The sequence below is a fragment of the Panthera pardus genome, unplaced genomic scaffold, assembly GCF_024362965.1.
Source record: "Panthera pardus isolate Hobbes unplaced genomic scaffold, ASM2436296v1 HiC_scaffold_13, whole genome shotgun sequence".
NCBI lineage: Eukaryota > Metazoa > Chordata > Mammalia > Carnivora > Felidae > Panthera > Panthera pardus.
This window is the reverse complement of record NW_026526688.1, coordinates 192,861,248-192,877,042: the sequence shown is the minus strand read 5'-3', so window position 1 is coordinate 192,877,042 and position 15,795 is coordinate 192,861,248. Positions and strand designations below refer to the sequence as shown.

General features: G+C 38.5%; 1 pseudogene; it reads left to right on the top strand.

Moving 5' to 3' along the window:
* Nucleotides 1-2,558: 2,558 nt before the first annotated feature.
* On the top strand, nucleotides 2,559-3,996 carry LOC109269793 (elongation factor 1-alpha 1-like; annotated as a pseudogene).
* Nucleotides 3,997-15,795: the final 11,799 nt, after the last annotated feature.

Sequence of the window (15,795 nt, the reverse complement as noted above, 5' to 3'; positions counted from 1 at the left end):
CACACCTGCTTATCTTCAAGATTTGGCTCAAATGTCATCTCCTCCCTGTTGGTGTCATTGGTCCCTTCATCCTTAGTTATGCCCTCCACCCTTTCATGGATGTTCGTGGAGAGAAATAGACCATCATTGCCAGTTAGTGTATACAGTGTGCCAGCACTGTGCTGAGGCTGAGCTATTATTTCACATGTTGATATACTCAGAAAATGTTACACTTGTACTACAGTGCACTGGGGAGACTGGAGAGGCTTGGGGCCCCAGGAAGGCTATCCACAACGGGTTCCCTCCAGCTCCCCATGCTCCCAGGACCAAGGGGATTACTGACTCCTGGAGAAATATGTGAGGCTCATTGACTTTTTCCCACATGAACCCTAGGAGGAAGTACATGTGGATCTTCAAGGTATAGACATGGAGCTGAGGCTCAGGTGGGCAGAGCACATGCCTGGCACACCACTGGAGAAGAATTAAATGGAGGCTGCTTCCAATGTTCTTATTAAAAAGAAATTAATGCTCTCAAACTTTGGTAAATTGTAAACTCTCATTTTTTTCTCTTCTCATTCTAAATTCACGTATTTTCAAATATAAGAATATTATTAGCCTTACAAAATAATTGGTATGTTTTTAAGTTTATTTATTTATGAGAGAGAGAGAGAGAACACATGCCTGAGCAAGCGAGGGGCAGAGAGAAGGGGAGAGAGAGAATCCCAGGCAGGCCTAGTGCTGTCAGCTCAGAGCTCGATGCAGGGCTTGAACCCATGAACCGCAAGATCATGACCTGAGCCGAAATCGAGAGTTGGACACTTAACTGCCTGAGCCACAGGCACCCCTAGCCTTATAAATAATTGTAAAGTTGGTTCTCTTGCTCCACTTCTCACCCAAGTTTTTCTATCATTCATCTTTTACATTATAGTGCTACATTTATAAAACCATTGAGCCAATATAGATATATTATTACTGGTTGAACTTCATCCTTTGTCCAGCCCTCCAGAAAAATTCCCAGAGAATTACCATATATACCCTGTCACTCTCTGACACAGCTAATGACACTTGACAACATCGTCCACTGGAGAGGTACAATTATTATAGTTGACGAGCCTTTCTTGGCACATTATAACTACTCAAAGTCTACAGTTTCCAAAATAGCTCACTCTTGGTGTATAATCTATGTCTTTTGACAAATGTATAACGACATGTTTCCACAATTATGGCATCACACAGAGTACTTTCACTGCCCTAAAAATCCTGTGTGCTGCCTATTTATCCCTTCTGCCCCCATCCCCTGGTCATCTTCAATCTTTTTTACTGTTTTCATAGTTTTGCCTTTCACAAATATACAGTTGGAATCACACCAAATTTATTCTTTTCAGATTGGCTTCTTTCACTCACTAACATGATTTCAAATTCCTGCCATGTCTTTTCATGGCTTGATAGTTCATTTCTTTTTAGCACTAAATAATATTTCTATTGTCTGGATGGACCACAGTTTATCCATTCTCCTACCAAAGGACATATCGGTTTCTTCTGACATGTTTTTGCAGTTATGAATAAAGCTGTTATAAACATTCATGTGGGGATTTGGATGTGAACATAAGTTTTCATCCCCTAATGGACGATCCCAGCCAAGATTCCACATGACAGTTAACATCATGACTCTTCAAGTTCCTCTTGCCTATGATGACTCTTAGCTGTTCCTTCTTTTCTGATGACCTTGAGAGTTTTCAGGAGGACTGGACAGGTGTTTTGAGACTGTGTCTCTTTTGGAGCTTGCCTGGGGTTTTTCTCATGATTGGGGTTATGTCATTCTTCTCTTCATCAAAGATTTAAATGATGGATGTCAGGTTTCCATGGGGGGGAGTCCATAAAGTCTGAACATAATTGGTGATACCCACAGATTAAGGCTGGTAGTTGAATGCATGCCTCATGCATTCTGGTCACTGGCAGGTGGTTTTAAGTTCAAAATCTGATTTTACTTTTTACTCTCATTTGTTTGGTACTGCAATATGGTTCTTTGACATAGGGGGCTGGCACCTGTAAGTGCAGTCATCATTCTGTTACTGGGTGCGATTTTGTTCTGAGCTGAATCTTAACTCCGCAGTGATACCAGGCCATACTTGGTAGAAAATCAGTCCCTTTGTCAAAAGTGACCTCATGTTTAGACAAAATGCCGAGTTGCTGCATCAAAGTGATATTAATCTGTCACATCATGTGCTTTGAAAACTTAATCAATGGCAGAAAAGGAGGAAGTTGGCTAAACAACATCAGCTGAAAGCTAATTAGGTGGCAAAAAACATTCATCTTAGACCTGCTGAACAGTATTGGCATTCCAAGCTTAAACTGCTCATTAGTCATGGGATTTCTGAATTCTTATTTAGCAAATTAGGTGGTGCATAGTGCTAAAGGTTTACTTTGGAAAAATAAGAACCTGCAGAGTTGATAAGGGATAGCATTTGGTATGAATGCAAATTGAAAATCTATTAAAGTTTATTAATCCTAGCTTTCTTGCAGTGGGTTTGCCACCAGAACACAGGTATCATGAAAGCCACTACTAAACCTAAACCAAAATGGGAAAAGAAAAGACTCATTTCAACATCATCGCCCTTGGACGTGTAGTTTTGAGAAGTCTACCACTATTGGTCATCTGACCTACAAATGTGGTGGGATCCACAAAAGAACTTCAAAAAAGTTGAGGAGGCTGCTGAGATAGGCAAGGTCTCCTTCAAGTATGCCTGGGTCTTGGATAGACTGAAAGCTGAATGTGATCATGGTAACACCATTGATATCTCCCTGTAGAAATTCAAGACCAGCAAGTATTATGTGACCATCATAGGTGTGCGGGGACACAGAGACTATCAAAAACATGATTACAGGCACATCTCAGGCTGACTGTGCTGTCTTGATCGTCACTGCTGGTGTTGGTGAATTTGAAGCAGGTGTCTCTAAGAATGGGCAGACCTGTGAGCATGCCCTTCTGGCTTACACACTGGGTGTGAAACAACATATTGTTGGTGTTAATAAAAGGATTCCACTGAGCCCCTGGAAGTCAGCACCTACGTTAAGAAAATTGGCTACAACCTTGACACAGTAGCATTTGTGCCAATTTCTGGTTGGAAAGGTGACCACATGCTGGAGCGAGTGCTAACATGCCTTGGTTCAAGAGATGGAAAGTCACCGTACAAAGGGCAATGCCAATGGAACCACTCTGCTTGAAGCTCTGGACCAACTCGTCCAGCTGATGAGCCCTTGCATCTGCCCCTTCAGGACATCTGCAAAATTGGTGGTGTTGGTACTGTCCCTGTGGGCCGAGTGGAGACCGGTGTTCTTAAACCAGGCATGGTGGTCACCTTTGCTCCAATGTTACAAGTGAAGTAAAATCTGTTGAAATGCACCATGAAGCTTTGAGTGAGGCTCTTCCTGGGGACAGCGTGGGCTTCGATGTCAAGAATATATCTGCAAAAATGTTCGTTGTGGCAATGTGACTGGTGACAGCAAAAATGACCCACCAATGGAAGCAGCTGGCTTCGTGGCACAGGTGATTATCTGGAATCGTCCAGGCCAAGTCAGTGCTGGATAGGTACCTCTGCTGGATGGTCACAAAGCTCACATTACCTGCAAGTTTGCTGAACTGAAGGAAAAGATTCATCGTTGTTCTGGAAAAAAGCTAGAAGATGGTCCCAAGTTCTTGAAATCTGGTGATGTTGCCATCATTGATATGGTTCTTTGCAAGCCTATGTGTGTTGAGAGCTTCTCTGACTATCCTCCTGTGGGCTGTTTTGCTGTTTGTGACATGAGACAGATGGTTGCCGTGGGTGTCGTCGAAACAGTGGAAAAGAAGGCACCTGGAGCTGGCAAGGTCACCAAGTCTGCCCAGAAAGCTCAGAAGACTAAATTAATATTATCCCCCATACCTGACACCCTAGTCTTAATCAGTGGTGCAAGAATGGTCTCAGAAATGTTTGTGTCAATTGGCCATTTAAGTTTGATAGTAAGAGACTGGTTAATGATGACAATGTATTGTAAAACCTTCAAAAAGAAAGGAGAATGTTTTGTGGAGCATTTGTGAGCGTGTGTGTGTGGCAGTTTTAAATTATTAGTTTTTAGTCAGTACTTTTTAATGGAAATGACCAAAATCCTGTCACAGAATTTTGAGACCCATGTGCAAAACTTGGTTCTTTTTCTGAATCCATCTAAAAAGTAACTCATGGTTTTGTATTAAATTAAGCCAAAAGAAATTGCTGTTCGTGGTAGGTAAAATTGGCATAGGAACAGAAATTTTTAACAGATAGACCTAATAATAATAGTTAAGGGCTTTTACCTTAAGTGACAGAGCTGTTTCAATGTTTTATATGTTCCTTAAATTTTTTTTAGTGTCTTATAACAAATATTCCATAGAAGGAAAGTTCATTGATCATTTTCGTGTTCGTCATACCTTTAAAAAAAAACAGAATACCACTCCAAAACATCGCAAACATCTTTTAAAAAAGTCTGATCCTTTTGGATAAAATTGCCAAAGTACACAGATGGCTGTGCACCTATGAAACATGCACACACATGCACACACACCTATATCACATGTGGGTATACACATGTATACACACCTGCCACCTCAGTATCTCGGGGCAGAAAATTCTCCCTTTTAAATTTTCATTCTCTAACTGATGTTTGTTACAAAGCGTGCCAGTTGCCACGCTGGAAAGCTGGCAAAGGGAGAAGACAAGCTTCCCTTTTTCTGTGTTACTGCTGTGAGTCACCATGAACTTGGGCAAAGGAATTGCTGCTTCTGTCACATGAAGAGGTGAAGATATTTAGATGAAAGTCATCGGAAAACAGCTCTGAAAAGGACTTTAAGGCACCTGGGGTCAATGGCACCCATGCCCAGAGAACCAAACACTCTCACATGCTGACATTGGTTGGCTCTAGGAAGTACTGGGCTGACCTCTAACCAAACATCATTCATTCTGCCATGCAATCATTCATTCATTCTGTCATTCCTTCATTCTTCTATTCACACAAAGAGCACTCACGAAGCGTCTAAGGTGTCAGGCTCTCTCTGTCACTGGCTGGAATGCAGTTCAGAGTGACATGTCTTTTTCATTAAAATGATGGCAGACAATGGGGGGAAGACAAGGATATCAATCATGACAATATAGGAGTAATTGCTATATTGGAGGGAAAGCTGGGGTGATCTGGGTGAGGACATCTAACCTAGCCAGAGGCAGAGAGAATTTCTTAAGAGCCTGAAACTGGCTAAGAGACACTCAAGAGCTGGAGGAAAAAGAACAGTATTTATTCAATCATCACTCAGTAACCACCCTATGCAAAATGCAATATTAGTCATGGTGGGGAATGCAAGATGAGTGTGATTTGTCTCCTACTCTTGAGACTGCCAGCTTAGTCTCTGGCTCACTATCTGATGATTGCTATGGTGGTGACATAGTGTCACTTCTAGCCTCAAGCCTCTGATAGTTTTTTATCTGCTTATAGAATGGGGTCCAAATTTTTGAGTCTGATATATGTGGCCTTTCCCTTCTTGATCCCAGTCAGCTTCAAGGTCAATACCCACTACACTATACACACATGTCCTTGGGCTTCAGTTGTATCTTACTATCCACTCTTCTCCCCACATATCAGGCTGTTTCAGGACACATTACCTCTGCCCAACTGCTCTTTGCCTAAGATTCCATCCCACACTTATCTACCTGGCAAATTCTCCCAGTACTTGACTCCCTGAGCCCTTGACAGATTTCAATATTCTTTCATCTGGGTTCTCTTAAAATTTTTCACAGACTTCACCATTATTATAGTTGATTTGTCACCTTGTTGTGGTTCATTCATGTACGTGCCACCGTCATCCTGGGAAGTGACATCTCTAGCCCAGAGCTCAAATATGAAGCTTAGAAAACATTTAGTACATACTTATTAGTTCTAATTGAATTTTGCATTTATCATATTGTTCTGATTGTAATAATAGAAAGAAAACTGAAAAAAGCAGAAACAAAATTGGGAATTCATTAGAAGTTTCTTATAACTCATGGAAGGTAAGAGTTGTGTAGGACTACTGTCTCAAAGTGTACCTTTGAGATTTTAATTTATGGGAGTGACTAAATGGCTGTAGGAGAGGCCAATGGAATTGAAAGAAAAAAATATAGCTTACATTTCCCAAGAGAAGGGGGCATGCCATGCCACGCAGGGCCACACAGGGAAGCATCTGGTTTGGTCAGGAAGTAGAATCAAGAGGGAGGGGGAAGCTGGAGCCAGAGCCCTTATTATGGTTTCCAGGGGAAAGGTCAGGCTGGGCAAAGTAAACAGTTTTGGATTGGCCAGTTTGAATAATTTCAGGGGGGCTTTGGGGCCTACAGGTGTTCCTAGCTGTCAGGTACTTGGCTTTGGGTGGATTTAGGGTGGGGTGAATATGAGCTTGCTATGTGAGGGTCCATCTTGCTTGGGATAAAAGAAGGGCTTAACTTGCACATGAGAAGTATTCTTCCAGTTGCTGTCATCAGGAAATAACTAGCCCTGGGAGGGGCAGTCCATCCTCAAGTTTGTAATGCCCTCCAAGATATCAAAACGTCATAAAATACAGAATATTAAAGCATACTTAATTCAGTCTATCATCTGATATTTTGACATCATATTAAAGAAATCTTGGTGTGATGGTCATGGAAACTTTTAGGGAGTAGGGCATAAGTTGCCCCAAATAGCAAAGAAAATATTTTATTATGAAAGTAGTATGGAGGAACACAAGTAGAGGTATATGGGGTCCTTGTAGGCCAGCCCATAAATATGCTTTTTATTATATGGCATAATCCAAGAAAATAGATCTAGAGTTTTGGGAGGTCTCTAACAACAATACCTTGGTGGAATTAGGAGCTGTTACAAAGTGTAAGTTTGACAATAATATCTCGGTGCATTTTTTGGGTCAAGGTGGCAAGTCCAGCAGTTATGTTGTTGGAGGGTATGAACTGATAAGTTAGTAAAGTATATGTAAATATTAGTGGGATTATGTGTAACTAAGGGGAAGGACTCGTATGGTGATCATGATTGGAGACCAAGGCAAAAGGCAGTGGTGCTAAGCTGGCAGGGATAGTAGGAGAAGGCACTGAAGAGTGGGTGGTCCTTTACCCAGTGGGTCATGGGATTGACTGACAAGAGGCAGGTATCTCCGGGTGACAGCCATAATTTTCATTAATTTCTTGAATGGCACAGGCAGTAGTAATCTTTACCAGACTTCCCTTTAGATACGGGGGGGAGGGGTTTCATTTTGGCAAAGAACAAGGAGTGTAACAGGATCATGAGCTAAACACATGAGCTCAGAAACACAATAGATCCCTAATATCAAAGGAAGAAAAGCAAAAAATGTACCGTGTTCAATTTGTACCTTAGGATAGCAGCCCATGGGCATAGATTTCAGATTAAAATGAAGTTGTCTGTGGCACAGGGGTTGGATTGGAGTCTAAGGTGAAGTCTTGGGTAGGGTGATGTCAACTGAGGCCGTGTCATTTCCAGGGATGAGCTGGGCCAGGTGATGTCGTCTGGGATGTGGGACAGGGATGTCTTTTTAAGTAGAAACCCACTTGAATTGATATGGGTCTGAGCATATTCCATGTTTGATTGAAAAATTGGCTTATTTGGGGTATTTGGACCTCTAGACTATGCCCAGGAAAACCCTGAGACCAGGAGTAATAAAACCACCATCGATAGAAGGTATACAGCTGCACTAGACCAGTTTTGTGTTCCGTCCAAGTATAGGTTCAAATCAGTCCTATGTCACATGAGCAACCACTTGACTTTGGAACAATGTATGGCGTATGGGTTTCAGAAGAATATGCGCCCTGGATCCGACCTCCAAACCTTAGGGGCTGGGGGTGAGATAGAAAATCTGTTAAAATAGATTAAGGCCTGGTACAAAATAGAAGCTCTTTTAGAGGTTTAGTTGCTAGTCTGGAATAGTAAAACCAGTTATTTGAGAAGTGTCTCTCAATTACATTGGTTACCTGGGAACTGTCAGGGACATAGCAGATTTATTATTTATTTATTTATTCATTTATTTATTTCCAGGAGCCTGGCATTGTGTATTCTGAGAAATAAATTGTGTGTCTTAGTATTTGTAAAGCCTGTAACTCTGACGGGAATGTAGAATGCCCTGGCATGGCCTGGTGTTGTGGCCTTAGTATACACAGAGTCATGATTTTGATTGATGTTTTGGGTATCCGTGAGAAAAGAGAATCCCGAGTTCTTGAACCTGAAGGGGACAATTTTTAGGCAATGGGCCAATGGTTTATAACAAATATGAAGATAGAGCCACTTATCCAATTAAAATTAAAATAAGTCTCTGGCCCTTGTTTTGTTTTGAGAGGCAGATTAACTTCCAGAGACTGGGATTGTCTTTGCCAATGATTTAACTCAAGTTTGGTGCAAGAATTTTACAAGGCAATAAGCATACAGGATAATGTCTTTTAATAGGCTGTAAAGAAATAACATACCCCAAGCCAATGACTGATTAATCATATTGTCATTTCAGGCAAGGAGCGATGAAAGGAATAAAGTCCAAATTTAGTTGGAGTGGACCTTTATACTAGTTGGTATTAGAGAGAGAAGTTCAACGGCCAGTACAAAGTAAAAGTCTCTCATCGCTAGACACGTTGCTAGGGAACAATGGTGCTGGTGTTGACAGGCAAAAGTGTCTTTTTAGAGCCAGGCTGCTGCGAGGCTTTTGCCACTGCAGGTAAATAGTGGCCTTTACTGTGGCAGGAACTCATTGCCCCATGTCTTTGGAAATCTCTTTCATATCAGCAAAGTGTTGCCTTGCCCAGACCAAACATTCTCAGATTGTCCTCACAAACTCTTGGCGTTGAGTTAAAGTGTCCCCTTGCCATAATGGTTTCTTCATATGTTTTCTTGCTAGAACCCCAGTGGGGCCCCTCACCACGTGAGCTGCTGACTTCTTATCAAGGGCAAAGGATAAGATGATAACAATCTCATACGGCTTACTTCATTTTTGTATCGGAACAACTTTGCTTCTAAAAACAAGTTCATCTTTCTGTCTTTGTCATGAACAAATGGGTTCGAAATCCCATTACACCAATACATAACAATACATATATATTTTTTATTTAATTACCCTTTTTTCTCTCTCTACTTATACTTAGGGATTTTTTGGTTTGCTTGTTTAAACTTTTAGTTGCTTACAGCCACAGTTTTCAGTTTCTGTTTCTGGCTTATGGGAGAAAAAGGGGAAAGGAGAGGGGCCAGTGCCTTCAGGTAGCATCCTCCCCCTGTGGCAGCTCTGCCTGCAAATTAATCATCTCTTTCACTCTACTCCCTCTTTTTTCTCTTAAACAAAATATTTTAGAATGACATATCTCCAGAAGACTAAAATTGTCTTTTTTTTTTTTTCCTCTCCTGTCTGGAGGACCATTTTTCCCCCTCTCTGGGTATTTACCCAATAAGCTCCTGGTGGTCTTGAGTAGCTTCGGTTGTGACTGGCAGCCTCCCTTAATAGGGGGTCCCAGTCAACCTCAGAGGGTCTGGGGTCTACATAAAAGAAAGCAATGGTGGCAGAATCCTGAGTTTATTTTTTATTTTTTATTTTTTTAATATGAAATTTATTGTCAAATTGATTTCCATACAACACCCAGTGCTCCTCCAAACAGGTGCCCTCCTCAATGCCCATCACCCACCCTACCCTCCCTCCCACCCCCCATCAACCCTCAGTTTATTCTCAGTTTTTAAGAGTCTCTTATGGTTTGGCTCCCTCCCTCTCTAACTTTTTTTTTTCCTTTCCCTCCGCCGTAGTCTTCTGTTAAGTTTCTCAGGATCCACACAAGAATGAAAACATTTGGTATCTGTCTTTCTCTGTATGACTTATTTCACTTGGCATAACACCCTCCAGTTTCATTCATGTTACTACATGTTACTACTACAAAAGGCCATATTTCATTCTTTCTCATTGCCACGTAGTATTCCATTGTGTGTATAAACAACAATTTCTTTATCCATTCATCAGTTGATGAACATTTAGGCTCTTTCCATGATTTGGCTATTGTTGAAAGTGCTGCTATAAACATTGGGGTGCAAGTGCCCCTGTGCATCAGCACTCCTGTATCCCTTGGGTAAATTCTTAGCAGTGCTGTTGCTGGGTCATAGGGTAGATCTGTTTTTAATTTTTTGAGGCACCTCCACACTGTTTTCCAAAGCGGCTGCACCAGTTTGCATTCCCACCAACAGTGCAAGAGGGTTCCCATTTCTCCACATCCCTGCCAGCATCTATAGTCTCCTGATTTGCTCATTTTAGCCACTCTGGCGTAAGGTGATATCTCAGTGTGGTTTTGATTCGTATTTCCCTAATGAGGAGTGACGTTGAGCATCTTTTCATGTGCCTGTTGGCCATCTGGATGTCTTCTTTAGAGAAGTGTCTATTCATGTTTTCTGCCCATTTCTTCACTGGATCATTTGTTTTTTGGGTATGGAATTTGGTGAGTTCTTTATAGATTTTGGATATTAGCCCTTTGTCTGATATGTCATTTGAAAATATCTTTTTTCATTCCGTTGGTTGTCTGTTTCCTTTGCAGTGCAGAAGATTTTTATCTTCATGAGGTCCCAATAGTTCATTTTTGCTTTTAATTCCCTTGCCTTTGGAGATGTGTCAAGTAAGAAATTGCTGTGGCTGAGGTCAGAGGGTTTTTTTCCTGCTTTCTCCTCTAGGGTTTTGATGGTTTCCTGTCTCACATTCAGGTCCTTTATCCATTTTGAGTTTATTTTTGTGAATGGTGTAAGAAAGTGGTCTAGTTTCATTCCTCTGCATGTTGCTGTCCAGTTCTCCCAGCACCATTTGTTAAAGAGACTATCTTTTTTCCATTGGATGTTCTTTCCTGCTTTGTCAAAGATGAGTTGGCCATACGTTTGTGGGTCCAATCCTGGAATGTCTATTCTACTCCATTGGTCTATGTGTCTGTTTTTGTGCCAATACCATGCTGTCTTGATGATGACAGCTTTGTAGTAGAGGCTAACGTCTGGGATTGTGATGCCTCCTGCTTTGGTTTCTTCTTCAAAATTACTTTGGCTATTTGGGGTCTTTTGTGGTTCCATACAAATTTTAGGATTGCTTGTTCTAGCTTTGAGAAAATGCTGGTGCAATTTTGATTGGGATTGCATTGAATGTGCAGAATGCTTTGGGTAATATTGACATTTTAACAATATTTATTCTTCCAATCCATGAGCACGGAATGTTTTTTCATTTCTTTATATCTTCTTCAATTTCCTTCATAAGCTTTCTATAGTTTTCAGAATACAGATCTTTTACATCTTTGGTTAGGTTTATTTTTAAACAATTTAGTTGTAAGAGAAGGCTCTTAGTGCGTTGATAAGCAGGAGAACTCAGGAGTACCCAAACACTTTGTCCAGGTGAGAAGCCTCTTCAGGTGTTTCAGGAAGAGCAGGAACCAAATGATCTTCCTCTTTTCCTTTTTCATTAAGCACTGGGCCATCAGTATTCAAGGATGTGATCCCTTATATCACACACAGAAGACTACAAATTACAACAAACAAACAAACAAACAAACAAACAAAAATCACCCAAAACCTCAAAAACCCACAAGCCCATGTATTCTAAATGACATACTACTAACCAACCAATGGGTCAATGAAGAAATAAGAGAGGAAATGAGAAAATACTTTGAGAAAACTAAAAATGGAAACACAATGGTTCAAAATCTTTGGAACACAGCAAAAGTACTTCTAAGAGGGATGTTTATAGCAAGCAGGCCTACCTCATGAAAGAAAAAGTCTCAAATAAACAATCTAATTTTACATATGAAAGAACCAGAAAAAGAACAAAGCCCAAATTTAATACAAGAATGAAAATAAAAATCAGAACGGAAATAAATGAATTACAGACTAAAAAAAACCCCAAAACCAACCAACCAACCAAACAAACAAAAAACCCACATAAAAAAGATCAATGAAACTAAGAGCTGGTTCTTCAAAAAGAGAAACAAAATTGATAATCCTTTAGCCAGACTCATCAGGAAACAAAGAGAAGACTCAAGTAAATAAAATCAGAAATGAAGAGAAGTTACACGAGCACAACAAAAGATTATAAGAGACTACAAAAAATAAATGCCAAAAAATATAAAACTTAGAAGAAATAGATAATATTTCAATATTCCAATGTTGAAACAGGAAGAAAAATAAAAGCTGAAAAAATTAATTACTAGTAATGAAATTGAATCAGTAAGCAAAAAACTCCCAACAAACAAAAGTCCAGGACCAGATGACTTTGCAGGTGAATTTTACTAAACATTTAAAAAAGAGGAAACACCTATCCTACTCAGATTATTTCAAAAAATAGGAAAAGGAAGAATGCTTCCAGATTTATTCTACAAGGCCAGCATTTCCCTGATACCAAAACAAGACAAATACATTACAGAAAAAGAAAAATACAGACTAATATTCTTGGTGAGCATAGATGAAAAATCCTTAATAAATTATTAACTAAAATAATTCAAAAAATAGTAAAAGAAACAGTCATATGATCAAGTGGAATTTATTACAGGGATGTAAGGATGGTTCAATATTCACAAATCAATCATATGATACAAAACACTAGTAAAATGAAGGATAAAATTCATATGATCACCTTAAAATGTGCAGAAAAAGCATTTGACAAAATTCAACATCTGTTCATGATAAAAACTCTCAACAAATGGCTATGGGGGGCACATACTTAACACAACAAAGACCATATATCACAAACACATAGCTAACATCATAGTCAGTAGTGAACAGCTGAAATCTTTTCCTCTAAAATCAGGAACAAAATGGTTGTTCACTCTCACCACTTTTATTTAATAGAGTGTTAAAAGTCTTAGCTGCACCAATCAGATAAGAAAAAGAAATAAAAGGCTTCCCAATTGGTAGGGAAAAAGTAAAGCTATTTGCAGATGACATGATAGTATATATAGAAAACAGTATAGACTCACCAAAAACTATTACAACTGATAAATGCATTCAGTAAAGTTGCAAGACATAAAATCAATATACAGAAATCTGCTGCATTTCTATCCACAAATAACAAACTAGCAAAATGAGAAATTAAGAAAATTATTCCATTTACAATTGCATCAAAAATAATAAAATACTTGGAATAAATTTAACCAAGGAGGTGAAAGACCTGTACTCTGAAAACTGTAAGACATGAATGAAATTGAAATTGAAATTGAAAGTGATATGAATAAACGGAAAAATAGAGCATGCTCAACGCCTATCAAAATACCAATAGTATTTTTCACAGAACTAAAATAAATAATCCTAAAATTTGTATGGAACCACAAAGGTCCCGAATAGCCAAAGCAATCTTGAGAAAGAACAAAGCTGGAGGTATCACAGTCTCAGATTTCAAACTATAGTAAAGCTGTAGTGATCAAAACAGTATGGTATTGGCACAAACATAGACACATAGATCAATGGAACAGAATGGAAAGCTCATAAATAAATCATACATATATGGTCAATTAATGTATAAGAAGAGAGGGAAGAATATACAATGAGGAAAAGGCAGTTTTGTAAATAAATGGTGTTGGGAAAACTGGGCTTGCAAAAGAATAAAATGGATCACATTCTTATACCATATACAAAAATAAATTCAAAATAGATTAAAAACCTAAATTTAAGACATGCAACCAGAAAACTTCTAAAAGAAAACATAAGCAATAAATTCTTGGACATTGACCTTAACAGTATTTTTCTAGATATATCTCCCCAAGCAAGGAAAACAAAAGGAAAAATAAACTAAAAAGCTTTTGCACAGTGAAAGAAACTATCACAAAAAGAAAAGACAACCCGCCGAATGGAAGAAGATATTTGCCAATGATATATCTGATAAGAGGTTAATATTCAAAATAGATAAATTCATACAATTGAATACCAAAAACCAAATAATTTGATTGAAAATGGGCAGAGAATAAAAATGTTTCCAAAGAAGACATACAGATGGCCAACAGACACATGAAAAGATGCTCAACATCACTCATAATCAGGGAAATACGCAAATCAAAACCACAATGAGATATCACCTCACAACCTGTGAGAATGGCTAGTATTAAAAAGACAAAAAAAATAACAAGTATTAGCAAGTATGTGGAGAAAAGAGAACCTTTGAAACACTGTTGGTGAAACTGGTACAACCATATGGAAAACAACATGGAGGTTCCTCAAAAAATTAGAATTAGAAACTCCATATGACCCAATAATACTACTACTAGATATTTACCCAAAGAAAATAAAAACACTAATTTGAAAACATATTTGTACCCCTATGTTTATTGCAGCATTAATTATAATAACCATGGTATGGAAGCAACCTAAGTATTCATTGGTAGATGAATGGATAAAGAAGGTATGGTATATAGATACACAATAGAATATTACTTAGCAATTAAAAAGTAAGAAATCTTGCCATTTATGACAACATGAATTGACCAAGGATATAATGCCAAGTAAAATAAGTCTGAGAAAGGCAAAATGCCATATAATTTCATTTATATGTGGAATCCAAAGAACAAAACAAATGAACAAATAAACAAAACAGACTCACAAACACAGAGAACAAACTGGTGGTTGCCAAAGGGAGGGGGCTTGGGGAAATAGGCAAAATAGGTGCAGGGGATTAAGGGGTTTGAACTTCAGGTATAAAATAAATAGATCACAAGAATGATCACCATAGCATAGGGAATGCAGACAATAAGATTGTAATAACTATGTATAGCTGCAGAATGGTAACTACATTTATTGTGTTGAGCATTTTGTAATGTACATAATTGTGGAATCACTATGTTGGACACTTAAAACTAATACTATATGTTAACAATATTTCAATAAAAATGAAAAAAAAACCTATTAGGAAAAAAGAAATGGAAAGGAAAAAAAGACATGATCAGTGTCTTTAAATGTGAAGTCTTTTCCAACTCTATTTTCTAAAGTATTGATAGATATATGACTTCAGGGGAATGTAAAAAAAAAAATACTATTAAAGGACCAGTCACAAGACCTCCCAGATGCCACCAGGATCAGACTTGAGCTCCACAGGCAGGAAAAAGTCCTTCATATATAGTGTCATGTTATCTTCAGATAGTGAAAGTTTTACTTCTTCCTTACCAATTTGGATGCCTTTTATTTCTTTTTCATGTCTGATTGCTGTGGCTAAGACTCCTGATACTATATTTAATAAGACTGGTGGGAGTGGACATCCTTGTCTTATTCCTGACCTTAGGGGAAATTTTTCAGTTTTTCACCATTGAGTATGACATTAGCTGTGGGGTTTTCATATATGGCCTTTATTATATTGAGGTATATTCCCTCTAAACCTACTTTGTTGAGGGTTTTTATGAATGGATATTGTACTTTGTCAAATACATTTTCTGCATCTATTGAAATGATCATATAATTTTTATCCTTTCTCTTGTTAATGAGGATGTATCATGTTGATTGATTTGCAAATACTGAACCACTTTTGCATCCTGGGAATAAATCCCACTTGATCATGATAAAAGAAATTGAAGATGACACAAAGAAATGGAAAGACATTCCATGCTCAAGAATTGGAAGAACAGATATTGTTAAAATATCTATAGTATCCTAAGCGATCTATAAATTTAATGCAATTCCTATCAAAATACCAACAGCAGTTTTCACAGAACTAGAAACTACAATTCTAAAATGTTTGTGGAACCACAATAGACCTCAAATAGCCAAAACAATCTTGAAAAAGAAAAACAAAGCTGGACGTATCATAATTCTGGACTT